At 38.5% G+C, this 17,791-nt stretch overlaps 1 long non-coding RNA gene across 1 annotated transcript in view; it reads left to right on the forward strand.

Annotated features, from left to right (window-relative positions):
• LOC134386172 (uncharacterized) overlaps nucleotides 1-17,791 on the forward strand; it is a 39,691-nt gene that overhangs the window by 5,883 nt on the left and 16,017 nt on the right. The window contains exons 2-3 of the long non-coding RNA XR_010024455.1: nucleotides 2,157-2,242; nucleotides 16,561-16,690. This is a non-coding gene — a long non-coding RNA (uncharacterized LOC134386172). The remainder of the gene's footprint in view (nucleotides 1-2,156; nucleotides 2,243-16,560; nucleotides 16,691-17,791) is intronic.

Below are 17,791 nucleotides of genomic sequence, written 5' to 3' on the forward strand. Positions count from 1 at the left end.
GGTCAGATTCAGAAGGTTAGCTGATGACATTCTGTGACAGATTAGATAAAGGGCTATGAGACTAAGAGTCACGGAAAGATGACTCAAAGTCGTTCACCCAAGGAACTGAGTCAATGGTGGTGCCATTTACTAAGATAGGGAATACTGGGAGAAAAAAAAGGATTTGGGAAGAAAATTATGAGTGCTGTTTAGGGCATATCAGGTCCTCACCAAAAAAGACACCAAGTATGGAGGTGGATATGCAAGTCTGGAGTTCAGAGGATAGGCGTCTTTAGCATATAGACAGTACAAAGTACCACAAGATATATGAAGTCACTTAGTTGGTGGATATTGTGGCCGTGGGACACTTCAATATGATGAAGATCTGATGATGAGGAGGAACCAGGGGAGGTAGAAGTTCAGTCAGAAAACTGACTGAAAGCCAAGTGAAGAAAGTGTTTCAAGAAAGAGGGGGTGGTCATTTCTGCCAGATGCTACTGAGAGGTCTAGTAAGCCTTGAACTGAGAAGTGCCTGTTAGATTTAGCCATGTAGGGGTCATTGGTGAATTAGAAAAGAGGTTTCAGTGGAGTGATAGTAGCAAAACTTAATTATATCAGATTCCAGAAAAAGCAGTAAGAGAGGAATTCTACAAGGACAAATTCTATGAAAGAGTTTTACAGTAAAGAAGAGCAGAGAAATAGGGTGATAACCGGAAGCAGAAATGGAGTCAGGCATCAGGTGTTCTTTTCAGATTTGAACCATTGTACACTAATGGGGACTATACCACAGAGAAGGAAAAAATGATTGTGCCTGTGGGGATAGAGTGGGAGATAATTACAAGAACAAAGTTCTCAAGTACAAGAGGGTCTAGGAACTTGTGCACAAGTGCAAGATGCCAGCCTTAGAAAGGAACTTGTGTTTGTCCATTGTAACAGACTGATCTCAGACATTCTTCAGACTTGTCCCAATCCCAGATGCTATAGTAGAAAAATGCTAAGGTGTGATGCAATGATCTCCAGTGCACTGGAGAGCTCCCTCTTGTTATTGTCATCAGAGTGTAGAAAACCGCATGGTCCATTTGGTTCCTTCAGGTCTACTGACTCTTTGTTCAGGGCCATATTTTGGGCATAAGACTCTTAAAGACTGGGAACTCCAGGTCTGCAGTCCAGCCTTCCCAGTGTTCAACTTGGCTGTTTCCTTTGAGGGACTGCTACATTCTTGGGGTGCTGCCCTGGAACACTCAAGGAATCTGCAGACTTTTCCTCCTCCCAGGCCAGAGGTAAAATCTAGCAAAATATCTGTCTTCTTCCTTTATAGAACCTCTGGATTTATCTGGGCATGTATCCCATATATAATACTATGTATGTTATATATCTTATAATAAAAACTATATTGTTCCAGCCTCTCTTGCTGCTAGGTGTAGCCACACAACTAAGTTTTTGTCCATGGGATATAAATGGAAGTGGGTTGTTTGACTTCTGGAAAGTATCCTGAGAGGGAGGCAGAATGCACTTTTCCCTCCATTCCTCTTTTCTAATGCCTAAAGTGTGAATGGGGTGGCAGGAGCTGGATTAGCCATCTTAGACCATGAGGTGATCCTGGGAGTAGAGGCCTACAGAATGGAGGCCGGACATGGTGAAGCAACTAGATAGAAGGAGCATACATCACTGAGGGTCTCATTGAACAAATTGTCATGGCAGCTCTTGTCTGCCTACATCTGGACTTTAGCATGAGAAATAAATATAGAATCTATCATGTTTAAACCACAGTTCTGAAATTTTACTAAGCCACTTTTTTCTTGGGTTGGTAGCTGAACCTAATGCTAAACTCATACAACATCCAAATAATCTAGTTTTGAGGAGGAAAAAAAAGTTGAGGTAATTCAATTACAATAAAATGTATAATATAGACTGCTGTGGATTGATTGAATTGTGTCCCCCAAAGTTCATATATCAGAAGCTTAATTCCCACTGTAACTACTGAGGGTGGGAAAACCTATTATGGTAATTGAAAAGAGGGGCCTTGAAGAGATGATTAGATTGTAAGACCATGCCATAGTAAATAGATTAATAAAGGTGGTCAGGAGTGTGGTTCTGAGGGCTTTAAAAGGAAAGCACATGAGAATCTCTGTCTCTCTCTCTCTCTCTCTCTGCTCTGCCATTTTCTGCCATGTGAGACCCCTGCATTGCTGTAAAACCAGCACCAGAGAAAACCCTCACAGGGAGTGTTCCCTGAACTTTGGAATTCCCAACCTCTGAAACTGTAAGTAATAAATTTTATTTTCCTGTAAATTACACAACTCCAGGTATTTTGTTATAAGCAACAGAAATATACCAATACATAGACCTATAATCAAATCTCATTAAAAGGAAAAGAAAACTATTCCAAAGAAAATGAGAGTTGTCAGAGAACAGATAGCTATTCTCTGCTAATAGACCGTTTAATTCCTTGAGGCCTTTAAAACTGGTTACATATTATTTTTTCTGGTATTACTTACGTGAGCTCAGCAGTAGTTAACCTGCCCTTCAAAGGTCCTTTCCAGAATAATGTTATTGAATTGTTCTAATGAGTTTATTTTTCCAGGATTCTCATCGAAACTATGATGCTAGAAACATGATAGTTCCTAATATGGACTGGCAGTGTCCAAACAGTGCCTAATGCTCCTAAAATTATTAGGTGCATTCATTTCTGAAATTACTGTGTTCTCTGGAAGAGAAAAAAAATTGAGAAGTTCTAGATCTCAGTAAACTCAACACACCTTGTAAAACATGCTTGCCATTCATTTGTGAACGAATGAAAGACTCACTATTACTCTGAATGCATTGAAAGAAAAGCCTCGAAAAACTAGAAGAGAATCCCTGCAAGTAAGGTTGACATTCAGATATCACATTTTAAAAATATAGAATGAGCTAGAAACAAGATAATTCATTAGTAGGTTATGGTGTCAAGAAATAACATAACCACTTTAAATAAGGTATGTTTCATTTCTAGTGACAGCAATGTGAGAAACTATTGTCTTGAAGTTTTGTGTGAAGAGACTTCCAGAACTCCCACTATTGTGTATTTTCTACTCCCCTCCCCATTACATGATTTTCGTTATCTCCTCCTTAGGATAAAGTGAATTCTTTTCTGTTCTAGACAATTCGATTTACCATTCTCTAGAAGAGTGTTTTTATTTAAATTGCAAGTAGTGCCTCATTAATTAATCATGAAATTCAATATAGTGGTTTGCAACGAGAATTTTTTAAAAAGAACTAAAATAGAATAGAGAAAATAGAAAGTTCCCTAGTGCATTGCATGTTACAAGGGTAAAAGGTGTGTTACAGCTGTGTGTTTTCTGGGTCACAGTACAAAATGCGTTTTTTACTGTGGGTCATAATCAAGGAAGTTTGAATGAACTGCTTAGAAAGAGACATCTTCATTATCACTCCAGCCCTTTGTCCCCAGGATTATTTGGTCCCCAGTGAGAAGAGCCTTCCTGGAGTTTTTCATTAACTGTAGTGTGTCTTAAAACTGCAGCAAACGCTAGGAAAGTTCAAACAGTAAAGCAAATCAGAGGTGACTGGATCATTCTATGTTGATCCTACATTTGGCTTTAGAACTAGATGAGCCTTATAGTCTTTCTACTGTGAGATTTTGTGTTCCTTTTCTCTTAGTTATCCAATATAGGTCTGGGATTTTTTTCAGCTCTCAAGGAAAGCTCATAGTGAGTTAGTGAATGTTGTCTTTCCATTCTCTTAATAATCATCCCGGTTTCTTTGTGGCTTTTATTGTTTTTGGTTTATTTGTTTTTTAAGACTATTTCTCTCAGCCTTTATCTTTTGGAACAGAAGTCCCAGGTCCCCTCACCCACCACCATTTATTCACATGTAGCAATTCTGTCAGTCATTAGTCACTCTCTAGACCCTCTGATAAAATATATTTAGGGTACATGAAACAGAGTGCATACAATTATCTATGTTCAAATGCCCCATAATTTTTTACTGAAGCCAAGAAAATGTTTATTTTTAAAAGTTTTTCCTAATAAAACCCAACCTTTTTGTGATCTTTTTGTAATTCCTCACTAGGAATATTACAAAATAAACAACTCCTTATCTAGGCCTCAACTGCATTTGGTTGCTTACAGACAATTATTTGAAAAATATAATTTGAATTATTTTACCCCAAGTGTGCTCCAATGGAATTTATCCGTACTGAATTTATCCAGTGGAGTTTATCCATACCAAGGTTCATCCACTCACTGGTTTAAGATGATATTTAAAGAAGTTAAGTATGATCATTATCACCAGGGCCAATACCTAGAAAACCTATTTATTCTTATTGTTTATTTTATTATATCTGTTACCAATCTCATATATAGTTTGAAAAATCATCATCATCATAATTCTTGTGATAACTTTTTGAAAGTTTAAGTTAAATGATATTTACTGATATTCTTTTGTCCACAAGTCTATTTACAGCTCAAATAAATTATTTAGCTATGGCTTCCTGTTTTAGAGGATCACGTAATTTAAGGGGAGCAACCTTAAGTGGATTCAGAGAGCAAATGCTGAATGCACATTGCCAGTAACTGTAGCATGTTGTATTTGGTGGCAAATAGTGTTTGAAATATGGTTAATCTATATTATGTACTTTTATATTCTTTGTGATTTACTTTTGACCACTTTCTCTGAGCTGCAAAGAAGCATATGGCTTTCTGGTTTGTATGGAGGCCCAGGCAACAGGCTCTCTCCTGAGGTAAAAAATAGAAATGAGACTAAGTCCGTGGTGTTAAATCAAGAGGTCTATTTTAAGGGGGTTAGTATCAAAATCTAAATAGGGAATTTCTAAAAAAGGGAAAAAATACCCATTATTTCATATCAGGAAAAACCAACTTTCAATTTTCCATCACTCAAGAGTCTTGCTTCTCTTTAATCAATGAATTTCAACTGCCTGATTATTTTAGACATAGAGATAAAAAGAATATAATTAAAGCAAATTTTATATTACTTTATTGAGGTACATTTCTCTGGGAATTTTATATATCATTGGGCTCTTTGGGCATTGTGAAATTATATCTGAATGGAGCAATGGAAATGCCTGCAGTGCAGATCTATTATCAGTATTTTTTTGCAAACTAAGGAGCTGGGAGTGACTTATTACATTTGAAAATGAGTGGGAAAAAAAGTATATTCCTATTCTAGAGACCCCTGATAGTGGTAGGCAACTGTTCATCACTTGAGTGCCATGGGTGGCTCATCTGTCATTCTTACTGCATGAGTAAGCAATGAGGCCACTGGTGGGGGGGTGGGGCATCATGGAACACTATGGGCTTTGGTGCCACCAGGGTACCTGTGCTTCTCAGCATCAAGAATCTTTGTGATAAACCCAAGAAACAGGCTCCCTGCTCACTGAAGAACTAACCAAAGTAGTTTCTTGGACCAAGTCCAACCGGCTGAAGCTCAGCAGATAAAACAAAAAGGAACCTAATTGGAAAGGGGAGAAATTGGCAATCTGACAAGAAATCTAATATCAACTCTTTTTAAGGGCCAGCATTGTCAGGCTGGTGAATAATTTTGTGGTAAATTGTTATTTTTAGAATCCCAAAGGGATGTGTTGGTGAAAACTGCATTCTTTCACTCCAACTAATCATGAAACCACATGTCAGACGTGAAATGTAATTATAGAAAGTATTATCTCAAATTTACTCAATATGCACTTTGACTAGCTTAAAGTGGTAATGCAAATAACAGGCATGTTATCACCAAGTAGAACCCCATAAAGGACTCAAGTTGGTCTGTGTGGAAAACAATCAAATACAATGCCATAGGAAAGTAAACACTAAACCAAAGGTCAAAATTCCAGGCTTTACCACTAAACTAGCTGTGTGAATTTATACTAAACTCTTTTTTATTCTTTTCAAATAGTTCAACCATACCAAAAATTAGAGAAAGCAATATACACATATCTATAGCTAGCTTTGTCAAATATTAACATTTGGATTCATTTGCTTCAGATTGTTTTAAAAGATATTAAACCACACAGATAGTTGAGGTCCTGTGTATTTCTTACCCTCCCTCCCATCCCATTGTCCTCCATCCCCCACAGAAATAACCACTACTCTGATTTTTGGTGTCTACCATCCTCTCACCTATTATTAAACTTTTACATGATAGGTGCAGACCCATAAACACTATTGAATATTGTGTTACATGTTTGTAACTTTTGTATAGCTGATGTTATGTGTATACACAAACGTCAGCAAAAGTGAATGAGGTTGGAGCTACATTCTCTGGGTTCAAATAATGGTTGTTCCACCATTGGTCCTTGGGCAAATTACTTAACCTGTCTGTGCCTCCATATCCTCATCTGTTAAACAAGGAATGTAATGGGACCTACTTCATAAGTTGTTATGAGAGTCAAATGCATTGATATCTGAAAAGCACTTGGGATAGTGCCAGTCACAAACCAAGCACTATATGAGAGCTATCTGTTTCTTCATGTTTTATAGTATTCCATTGTAAGAATTTATGTATTCCAATTCATTTATCTAGTCTCTTTTTGATGAAAATTTAGGTTGTTTCCAATTTTTTATTATTATATACATACCTGAACATGTCTCCTTGTGCACATGTGGAAGATTTTCTCCAGTGACTGTACCTAAGAAAAAATTTCGGGTCAGCACAATCTTGGCTCTACGAGGTATTAGCATATTGCTCTCCAAAGTATAATTAAAAATTCCCACTCTCGCTCAGCCTTCCTAATACTCTATATCCTCACCAATTTTAGTGTTGCCTAACCATTATTTCTGTATTTATAAAATGAGGAGGGGTGAACTAGATGATCTCCAGGGTCTTTTTGCATTTTCTACATTCTCTGTCTATAAACTTGGATATCCAATAATACAACTTCAATAATCATAAGGAAAAATATTACCTAAATTGACAGTGTCCTAACCAGGCTTACTTCTAACACTGTTAAAACAAATCAGTAGTTTTCAAACTTTTTAAAGCAATGAACTTTTTAAACGTAAAAATGTAAACTGACTTTTCAAATAAGTGCTATTTGCTCCTTTTTCCCTCCTTTTGCTTATCTCTAGTACATATCTTACACATTGATTAAAAAGCTTCTTGTAAGTATCATTATTCCCTTAGTGAACTTCCTGGAATTAAGAAATTTTTTTTTTCTTTTTTTAATTTTGTTTTGTCGATATACATTTTGGCTGATTATTGCTCCCCATCACCAAAACCTCCCTCCCTTCTCCCTCCCCCCTCCCCCCCAACAATGTCCTTTCTGTTTGCTTGTCCTATCAACTTCAAGTAATTGTGGTTGTTATATCTTCTTCCCCCCCCACCGGTTTTGTGTGTGTGTGTGTGTGTGTGTGTGTGTGTGTGTGAATTTATATATTAATTTTTAGCTCCCACCAATAAGTGAGAACATGTGGTATTTCTCTTTCTGTGCCTGACTTGTTTCACTTAATATAATTCTCTCAAGGTCCATCCATGTTGTTGCAAATGGCAGTATTTCATTCGTTTTTATAGCTGAGTAGTATTCCATTGTGTAGATGTACCACATTTTCCGTATCCACTCATCTGATGATGGACATTTGGGCTGGTTCCAACTCTTGGCTATTGTAAAGAGTGCTGCGATGAACATTGGGGAACAGGTATACCTTCGACTTGATGATTTCCATTCCTCTGGGTATATTCCCAACAGTGGGATAGCTGGGTCGTATGGTAGATCTATCTGCAATTGTTTGAGGAACCTCCATACCATTTTCCATAGAGGCTGCACCATTTTGCAGTCCCACCAACAATGTATGAGAGTTCCTTTTTCTCCACAACCTCGCCAGCATTTATCGTTCAGAGTCTTTTGGATTTTAGCCATCCTAACTGGGGTTAGATGGTATCTCAGTGTGGTTTTGATTTGCATTTCCCGGATGCTGAGTGATGTTGAGCATTTTTTCATATGTCTGTTGGCCATTTGTATATCTTCCTTAGAGAAATGCCTACTTAGCTCTTTTGCCCATTTTTTAATTGGGTTGCTTGTTTTCTTCTTGTAAAGTTGTTTGAGTTCCTTATATATTCTGGATATTAATCCTTTGTCAGATGTATATTTTGCAAATATTTTCTCCCACTCTGTTGGTTGTCTTTTAACTCTGTTAATTGTTTCTTTTGCTGTGCAGAAGCTTTTTAGTTTGATATAATCCCATTTGTTTATTTTTCCTTTGGTTGCCCGTGCTTTTGGGGTCGTATTCATGAAGTCTGTGTCCAGTCCTATTTCCTGGAGTGCTTCTCTTATGTTTTCTTTAAGAAGTTTTATTGTTTCAGGGTGTATATTTAAATCCCTAATCCATTTTGAGTTGATTTTAGTATACGGTGAGAGGAATGGGTCTAGTTTCATTCTCCTACATATGGATATCCAGTTATCCCAGCACCATTTGCTGAAGAGGCAGTCCCTTCCCCAGTGAATAGGCTTGGTGCCTTTGTCAAAGATCAGATGGCAGTAAGTGTGTGGGTTGATTTCTGGATTCTCTATTCTATTCCATTGGTCACTGTGTCTGTTTTTATGCCAGTACCATACTGTTTTGGTTATTATAGCTTTGTAGTATAGCTTAAAGTCAGGTAGTGTTATGCCTCCAGCTTTATTTTTTTTGCTCAGCATTGCTTTGGCTATGCGTGGTCTTTTATTGTTCCATATAAATGACTGCATAGTTTTTTCCATTTCTGAGAAAAATGTCTTTGGAATTTTGATGGGGATTGCATTGAATTTGTATATCACTTTGGGTAGTATGGACATTTTCACTATGTTGATTCTTCCAATCCAAGAGCATGGAATATCTTTCCATCTTCTTGTATCCTCTCTAATTTCTCTCAGCAGTGGTTTGTAGTTCTCATTATAGAGATTTTTCACCTCCTTGGTTAACTCAATTCCTAAGTATTTTATTTTTTTGGTGGCTATTGTAAATGGGCAGGCTTTCTTGATTTCTCGTTCTGCATGTTCACTATTGGAGAAAAGAAATGCTACTGATTTTTGTGTGTTGATTTTGTATCCTGCTACTGTGCTGAAATCATTTATCAATTCCAAGAGTTTTTTTGTAGAGGTTTTAGGCTGTTTGATATATAGGATCATGTCATCTGCAAACAGGGACAGTTTGACTTCATCTTTTCCAATCTGGATGCCCTTTATTTCCTTCTCTTCTCTGATTGCTCTGGCTAGTACTTCCTACACTATGTTGAATAGGAGTGGTGAGAGTGGGCATCCTTGTCTAGTGCCTGTTCTTAAAGGAAAAGCTTTCAGCTTTTGCCCATTCAGGATGATATTGGCAGTGGGTTTGGCATATATGGCTTTAATTATGTTGAGATACTTTCCCTCTATACCTAACTTATAGAGGGTCTTTGTCATGAATGAGTGCTGAACTTTATCAAAAGCTTTTTCAGCATCTATAGAGATGATCATATGGTCCTTGTGTTTGAGTTTATTAATATGGTGTATCACATTTATTGATTTGCGTATGTTGAACCAACCTTGCATCCCTGGGATGAATCCCACTTGATCGTGATGAATAATTTTTCGTATGTGTTGCTGTATTCTGTTTCCTAGTATTTTAGTGAGGATTTTTGCATCTATATTCATCAAGGATATCGGCCTGTAGTTTTCTTTTTTGGTTATATCTTTACCTGGTTTTGGTATCAGGATGATGTTTGCTTCAGAGAATGAGTTTGGGAGATTTGCTTCCATTTCAATCTTTTGGAATAGTTTGTAAAGAATCAGTGTCAATTCCTGTTTGAATGTTTGGTAAAATTCTGCTGTGAATCCATCTTGTCCTGGGCTTTTCTTTGTTGGGAGCCTTCTGATAACAGCTTCAATCTCCTTTATTGTTATTGGTCTGTTCTAATTTTCTACGTCTTCATGGTTCAGTTTTGGGAGCTTGTGTGTGTCCAGAAATTTATCCATTTCCTCCAGATTTTCAAATTTGTTGGCGTATAGTTGTTTATAGTAGTTCCGAATGATTCCTTGTATTTCAGATGAATCAGTTGTAATATCGCCTTTTTCATTTCTAATTTTTGTTATTTGAGTCTTCTCTCTTCTTTTTTTTGTTAGCCATGCTAATGGTTTGTCAATTTTATTTATCTTTTCAAAAAACCAACTTTTTGATTCGTTGATCTTTTGAATTGTTTTTTGGTTTTCAATTTCATTCAGTTCTGCTCTGATCTTAATGATTTCTTTCCGTCTGCTAACTTTAGGTTTGGATTGTTCTTGTTTTTCTAGTTTTTTAAGTTGAAGTGTTAGGTTGTTCACTTGCCATCTTTCCATTCTTCTGAAGTGAGCGTTTAATGCAATAATTTCTCCCTCCATACTGCTTTTGCAGTATCCCACAGGTTTTGGTATGATGTATCATTGTTTTCATTAGTTTCAAGAAATTTTTTGATTTCCTGCTTGATTTCTTCTTGGACCCATATGTCATTAAGTAGAATGCTGTTTAATTTCCACGTGTTTGTATAGTTTCCAGAGTTTCGTTTGTTATTAATTTCTAGTTTTAATCCATTGTGGTCTGAGAAGATACATGGGATAATTCCAATTTTTTTAAATTTATTGAGACTTGATTTGTGACCTAATATGTGATCTATCCTGGAGAATGATCCATGTGCTGATGAGAAGAATGAAAATTCTGAGGTTGTTGGGTGGAATGTTCTGTAGATATCTGCCAATTCCAATTGGTCTAGAGTCTTGTTTAGATCTTGTGTTTCTCTACTGATTCTTTGCCTAGATGATCTGTCTGATATTGACAGTGGGATGTTCAGGTTCCCTGCTATTATGGTATTAGTGTCTATTTCCTTCTTTAGGTCTAATAGAGTTTGTTTTATAAATCTGGCTGCTTCAACATTGGGTGCGTACATATTTATGATTGTTATGTCTTCTTGATGGATCAGTCCTTTTATCATTAAGTAGTGTCCCTCATTGTCTCTTTTTATGGTTTTTAGTTTAAAGTCTATTTTGTCAGATATAAGAATAGCTACTCCAGCTCGTTTTTCTTTTCTGTTTGCATGGTAAATCTTTTTCCATCCTTTCACTCTTAGTCTGTGTGAATCTTTATGGGTGAGGTGGGTCTCTTGTAGGCAGCATATAGTTGGGTCCTCCTTTTTGATCCAGTCATCCAGTCTGTGTCTTTTGATTGGGGAATTTAAGCCTTTTACATTAAGAGTTGCTATTGAAAGGTGTTGATTTATTCCTAGCATTTTATTGGTTGTTTGGTTGTCTTAGGTGTCTTTTGTTCCTTGCTTTCTGATTTACTGTTTGGTTTCTGTGTTTGTTGGTTCCTTAGGTTGTAGATAGTGTTTTTGTTTGCTTGTTTTCTCTTCATGGATGCCATTTTTATTATACTAGTGCGTATTGATTTTTCTTGGGTTTTTAGTGCAGTGTTAGTTATTTTTCAGGAACCAAACCCAGTACTCCCTTGAGGATTTCTTGTAAGGGTGGTCGTGTGGTAGTGAACTCCCGCAGTTTTTGTTTGTCTGAGAAATATACTATTTTCCCTTCATTTCGGAAGGATAGCCTTGCAGGGTAGAGTATTCTTGGCTGGCAATCTTTGTCTTTTAGTATTTTGAAAATATCATCCCATTCCTTTCTAGCTTTTAGGGTTTGTGATGAAAAGTCTGATGTTAGCCTGATTGGGGCTCCCTTATAGGTGATTTGACGCTTCTCTCTTGCAGCTTTTAAGATTCTCTCTTTGTCTCTGAGTTTTGCCAATTTGACTATGACATGTCTTGGAGAAGGCCTTTTTGGGTTAAATACGTTTGGAGATCGTTGAGCTTCCTGGATCTGAAGATCTGTGACTTTTCCTATACCTGGGAAGTTTTCTGCCACTATTTTGTTGAATATGTTTTCAATGGAATCTCCATTTTCCTCCCCTTCTGGAATACCCATGACTCGGATATTTGAGCACTTAAGGTTGTCTGATATCTCTCTCAGATTTTCTTCCATGTCCTTGATTCTTTTTTCTTTTTTTTTTTTCCTTGATTCTTTTTTCTTTCTTTTTGTCTGCTTGTGTTATTTCAAACAGCCCATCTTCAAGTTCAGAGGTTCTCTCTTCAACTTCGACAAGCCTGCTGGTTAAAATCTCCGTTGTGTTTTTTATTTCGCTGAATAACTTCTTCAGTTCAGCAAGTTCTGCTACATTTTTTTTCAGGACATTGATTTCCTTGTACATTTCCTCTTTCATATCCTATATACTTTTCCTCATTTCATCATGATGTCTAGCTGAGTTTTCTTGTATCTCATTCAGTTTCCTTAGAATTATCACTCGAAATTCCTTGTCAGTCATTTCAAGGGCTTCTTGTTCTATAGGATCTAGAGTTTGAGATTTATTAACTTTTGGTGGTGTACTTTCTTGATTTTTGTATTTCTGGTATCTTTGTTTTGATGTTTATTCATTGTGGCAGGGGGTTTCACAGTCCACCGGTTTGAGACTAATGACTAACTAGGATGTTGCTGTGGTTGCCAATTTCGTATGGCTCCCTCCGTGGCTGCTCAGTTGGCCTCTAGTGCCTTGTGTGTGTGGTTGCCTCGGGTCTTGGGCTTCTCCAGGGAGCCACCTTTCTGGTCAGCTTGGACTCTGCTGGGCTGGTGGATCACGTACCACAGGGTGTGTGATCTCTGTTGAGCTTTCACTTCCTGTGCAGGACTTCTCCCTGTTCCGTTGGATCGGACAGTGGCGACCCCACAGGGTGTGTGGTTTCTGTCAAGTCTCCGCCTCCCTGGCCGCACGTCTCCCCACTCTGTGCGCACTGTGCTGGGCTGGGGCCTGTCTTCTGCAACCCTCGTCTATCAGCTGGGCCTTCAAGACCCTGCTCGGCACCGCCTCGCCCAGGAAGTCTACCAGGTTTCTGCTAGGCACAGACGACCAGTCGCTCTGGGTGCCTTTGTAGCACTGTGTAGATCTTTCTCGGGAGTTGTTCACCTTTGTATCCCCCCGGTATAAACCGAGTCTAGCGCCCACCTGCAGCCAGCTCTCCGGCAGGTTCAAGCAGACCTGGGAACTCTCCTACCACACTATTCCCAACCAGAAATTGGTTAGGCTTTTTTCCGAACTGGTGGCCGCAGAGATGGTAACTGCCTCCTAGTAACAGGAAGTTTACCGGGGGCCGGAGTCCAGGGTGTGGTGTTGTGACAGTTGGCCTGCCCATACTTCTTTGCCCTCCCGACACTGGCCGGGGACGCCACACGCCACCAACCCGCCAGAGAACCGCGGAGGGAGTGGGAGGGGAGGCCGGCCCGCAGGCTCCAGAAAGCCCCGTGCCGGGCCAACCAAGTGAGAAGGCTCAGTGACGGCCGAGCCGGGCAGAGCTGCTAGCACCTGGGAAAATGGAGGCAGCCCCGGGGCGGTGAGTGGCCTGGTGATGCAGGCGGGAGCCGGTTGGGTGTCAGCCCCCCAAACAAGGCTGGTCCAGGGGTCACTCACAGGGTTGTGCCAGGTCAGGCGCTCACTCTCTGCCTCTGGTTTGTCGCCTTTCCCGTTCTTGGCCGCTGCCGCCTCGGGCTGTTCAGTCGTGGCGCTGCTCGGGCGCTCCCAGGAATCTTCTTTAATGCCGGCCTGAAACCTTGAATCCTGAATAGGGCAGCTGGCCGCCTTCAGCGCGGCCCCGGCCTCCGGGATCCTGTCTGCATCCACAGCAGCCCTGGCGCCGTGTTACCTGTTTAGAGACTCGCTTTTGCAGCTAAGAAACAGTTCTTTTCCTGCTCCACACTTCAAAGCTGTTGCCTGTAAATGAGGCAGCCTCTCCTGCCAGGGGCAAAGTGGAGGTCACCCCCCACGACTGGCCACCAGCAGCGGTCCTCCCTTAAGAGATGGCAAGAGGAAGGTCCACAAGTTTCCCGGCTGCCTGAGGCCCAGTGGCCGCCTTTTCCACCTCAGCTACTCCGCGCCAGCCGCCGCAGCCACTGCCATCTTGAAACGCCCTTAAGAAATATTTAAATATTTCCATTTACCTTGTTACTTTTAACCATTAGATTTACCTATTAGATTTATTTATCATGTTTCCATTTTAGACTGGTATGTATTTTGCTATACTGAAATATTCTGGAAATATCCATGTCAGGAAAAAAATTACACTTTATTGCAAAGACCATTGACTATAATTTCTATGGAGCTTCAGGGTTTGCAGGTCATAATTGCAGACCAACATTGCCACCTAATGGTAAAAAGCTTAATCACATCATATTTTAAGTTGAAAAAGTTGGTATTTTTAAAAACATATTTAAAATTTTGAAGCCATCTCTTGTTAGGAGAACATAACATTAAAATAGAGTTGGCAGGGGTGGGAGCAGTGTAAACACTCATCAGATGTATTGGCAAGACTAGGAGCTTGGGTTTCTACTCCTTCACTCATCTACCATTTCTGAGTCTCAGAATTCTCTCTCATCTCCTCTTAGATGCGGGTGTTCAGTATCTTCCAACTTCAGACTTAGCTCCCGCTCTCCTCCCCCAATCTATGCCAAGCCTGTCCTAGTCCTAATGTGTTAAGATGCTAGTTCTGGACAGCCAGTTGGAGTCTAGAATCAACTAGGAATATGGCTGATATCTAGATTGCTAAAAGGTGAGCTCCTGCTTGGCATCCACATGTACCTTGGTCAGCACTCTTACCATGAGTTCCCCAAAGACACATTTCCTGTCTTTTTTAAAAAATTCCCCAATGTCTACAATGAAAACTACAAAACACTGATGAAATAAATGAAAGAAAATGCAAAAAAAAAGGGAAGACATTCCATGTTCATGGATTAGAATAATTAATATTGTCAAAATGTCTATACTACCTAAAGCAATCTAGATTCAATGCAATACCTATCAAAATACCAATGACACTCTTTACAGAAATGTAACAAATGATCCTAAAGTTCATATGAAACCACAAAAGACTCCCAATAACCTAAACAATCCTGAACAAAAAGAATAAAGCTGTAGGCATTATACCACCTGACTTCAAAATATACTACAAAGCTATAGTAATCAAAACAGCATGGTGCTAGCATAAAAACAGACATGGACCAATGGAACAGAATAGAGAACCCAGAAGTAAATCCACATATGCCAACTGATCTTTAACAAAGGCACTGAGAACATACATTGGGGAAAGGACAGTCTTTTCAATAAATGGTGCTGGGAAAACTGACTATATCCAGAAGAAAAAAAACTATACCCCTATCTCTTACCATATACCAAAATCAATGCAAAATGTGAGACCTGAAACTATAAAATTGCTAGAAGAAAATATAGGAGAAACACTCCAAGACACTGGACTGGGCAAAAAATTACAGAGAATACTTCTAAAGCACAGGCAACAAAAGCAAAAATAGACATAAGAGATTATATCAAACTAAAAAGCTTCTGCACAGCAAAAGAAACAACCAACAGAATGAAGAGGCAGCCAGCAGAATGGGAGAAAATATTTGCAAACTACTCATCTGGCAAGGGATTAATATCCAGAATATTCACGGAACTTCAACAAATCAACAGCACACACACACAAAAAAAAAACAATTAAAAAATGGGAAAATGACCTGAATAGACATTTCACAAAAGAAGACATACAAATGGCCAACAGGTATATGAAAAATGCTCAACATTACTAATCATCAGGCAAATGTAAATCAAAGCCACAATGAGGGATTATCTCACCTCAGTTAAAATGGCTATTATCAAAAATACAAAAAATAGCAAATGCTGGTGAAGATGTGAAGAGAAAAGAACTCACACACTGTAAGTGGGAATGTAAATTAGTACAGCCATTATGGAAAACTGTATGTAGGTTTCTCAAAAACTAAAAATAGAATTATCATATGATCCAGCAATCCCACTGCTAGTATTTATCCAGAGGAAAGGAAATTAGCATACCAAAGAGATATCTGAATCTCCATGTTTATTGCATTCACAATAGCCACGATATGGAATCAGTCTAGGTGTCCATCAGCAGATGAATAGATAGAGAATGTAGCGTATATACAACCAATGGAATACTACTCAGCCATTAAAAAGAATGAAATCCTGTCATTTTTGACAACATGGATCAGCCTGGAAGATATTATGTTAGTGAAATAAGTCAGTCATTAGAAAGATAAATACTGCATGTTCTCACTCATATATGGGAGCTAAAGAAAAATAAGTTGAACTTTCAGAAGTAGAGAGTAGAATTTTGGTTACTAAAGACTGGGAAGGGTAGGGAAGAGGTAGAATAGGGAGAGGTTGGTTCATGGACACAAAATTAAAACTAAATTAAAGTAGTGTACAGTAGTACTAGGCATCTGTAATCAACAATAATTTATTTTATGTTCTCAAAAAGCTAGGAAAAAGGAGATCAAAGGTTCTCATCACAAAGAAATGATAAAGTTTTACAATAATAAATATACTAGTTATCCTGATTTGATCATCTCATGTTATATACCTGTATTGACATATAATTCCATTCCCCATAAATATGTACAATCAATACATTTTAATTAAAAAATAAATTCCTTTAAGATAAATAAATTTGTAAAAAAAATAAAAATTAAAAATTCTCTGAAGAAGCTGGAACCCAGTCATGAACCTCTGCATTGCATTCCAGGTGTCTAAACTGGAATCTTCACAACAGCTCAGCACATCAGAGCCCTCTACCTGCAGGAGCCATGAAAAAGGAATTGGCTAAACCTTCCTTACCCCAAGCCTTTGAACCAAGAATCTGCCATCTGTACAATGTAAGCACCAGCAAGATCCATAGAGCTTTGGGTCAGAGGTCACCAAATCAGAACCGTGGCTATGTCGCTAGCCCAGATCAGAATAAAAGTGCCCACTCACTCCCTGGATGTGAGTGGGCACTTTGAGGCTGCCTCTTCTTGGGAGCCAGTCCTGAGCCACGTGTACAACCCTATCTCATTCCTATCTCACCATAGTAGCCAGCAAGCCTCTTCATAGTGTCTTAGAGGTTTTTATAACAGGCAAGAAAGAATACAAAGAAAAAGATTAAAATAGAGATGATGGAGAAGGAATAATAAGAATAAGAAAGGAAAGGGGAAAAGAAGAACTTGTCTCCAGCAGAAACCATGTTACATGTCACATGCAATACATAACAGAAAAAACACTTGCCAGCTGATATTGGAGGGATAGGTAAAATGTAGAAGGGAGCATAGGACTGCAAAGACATAATGTGTAGTTGCATGGATATTCTATTGGTAGAGTAGAATAAATTATACCATGGGCATACACTGATTGAGATCCATATAAATATCTGAAATGTCAAATTAACAAGAAGCTGTGTTCAGTCATGTAATTACAGACAGGGATAGAAATCTTATATCAATTCTAGTGCTCTGTGTGAAGGAGTTTTTGAACCATACCTGAGTGCAGCAGTAGAGAGCTGTTTGATTGATTTAGCAATGTTTTCCACAGCCGTATTTGTCATATATCCCCTTTGTTTTTCTTGAAACATCCTCCTATTAACTCCTTCCTGGTTCTATAGATATGTGCTTCTTAAGTTTCAATTTGGGTATGAATCACCTAGGGGTCTTGCTAAAAATGCAGATTCTGATGCAGTAGAGCCTGAGATTCTGCATTCCTATGAAACTTCCAGATGTTACCCATATTGATCCACAGAACTTTCAGGTCACCTTTTCTAACATTATGACAATTTCCCTTGTTAATTACCCAACAATATTATTACCTTTATCTCTTTTTCTTACTGCTGCCCAGACAGAGAAGTAAGATAGTAGCCACTGCTGTCAGGCCTTAATAATGATAAAATTATTTAAATTTAGTATAAAAGATTCCTACAACATTTTATAATTTTCAATGTTATATAT

This window comes from Cynocephalus volans, chromosome 9, assembly GCF_027409185.1.
Source record: "Cynocephalus volans isolate mCynVol1 chromosome 9, mCynVol1.pri, whole genome shotgun sequence".
Lineage (NCBI taxonomy): Eukaryota > Metazoa > Chordata > Mammalia > Dermoptera > Cynocephalidae > Cynocephalus > Cynocephalus volans.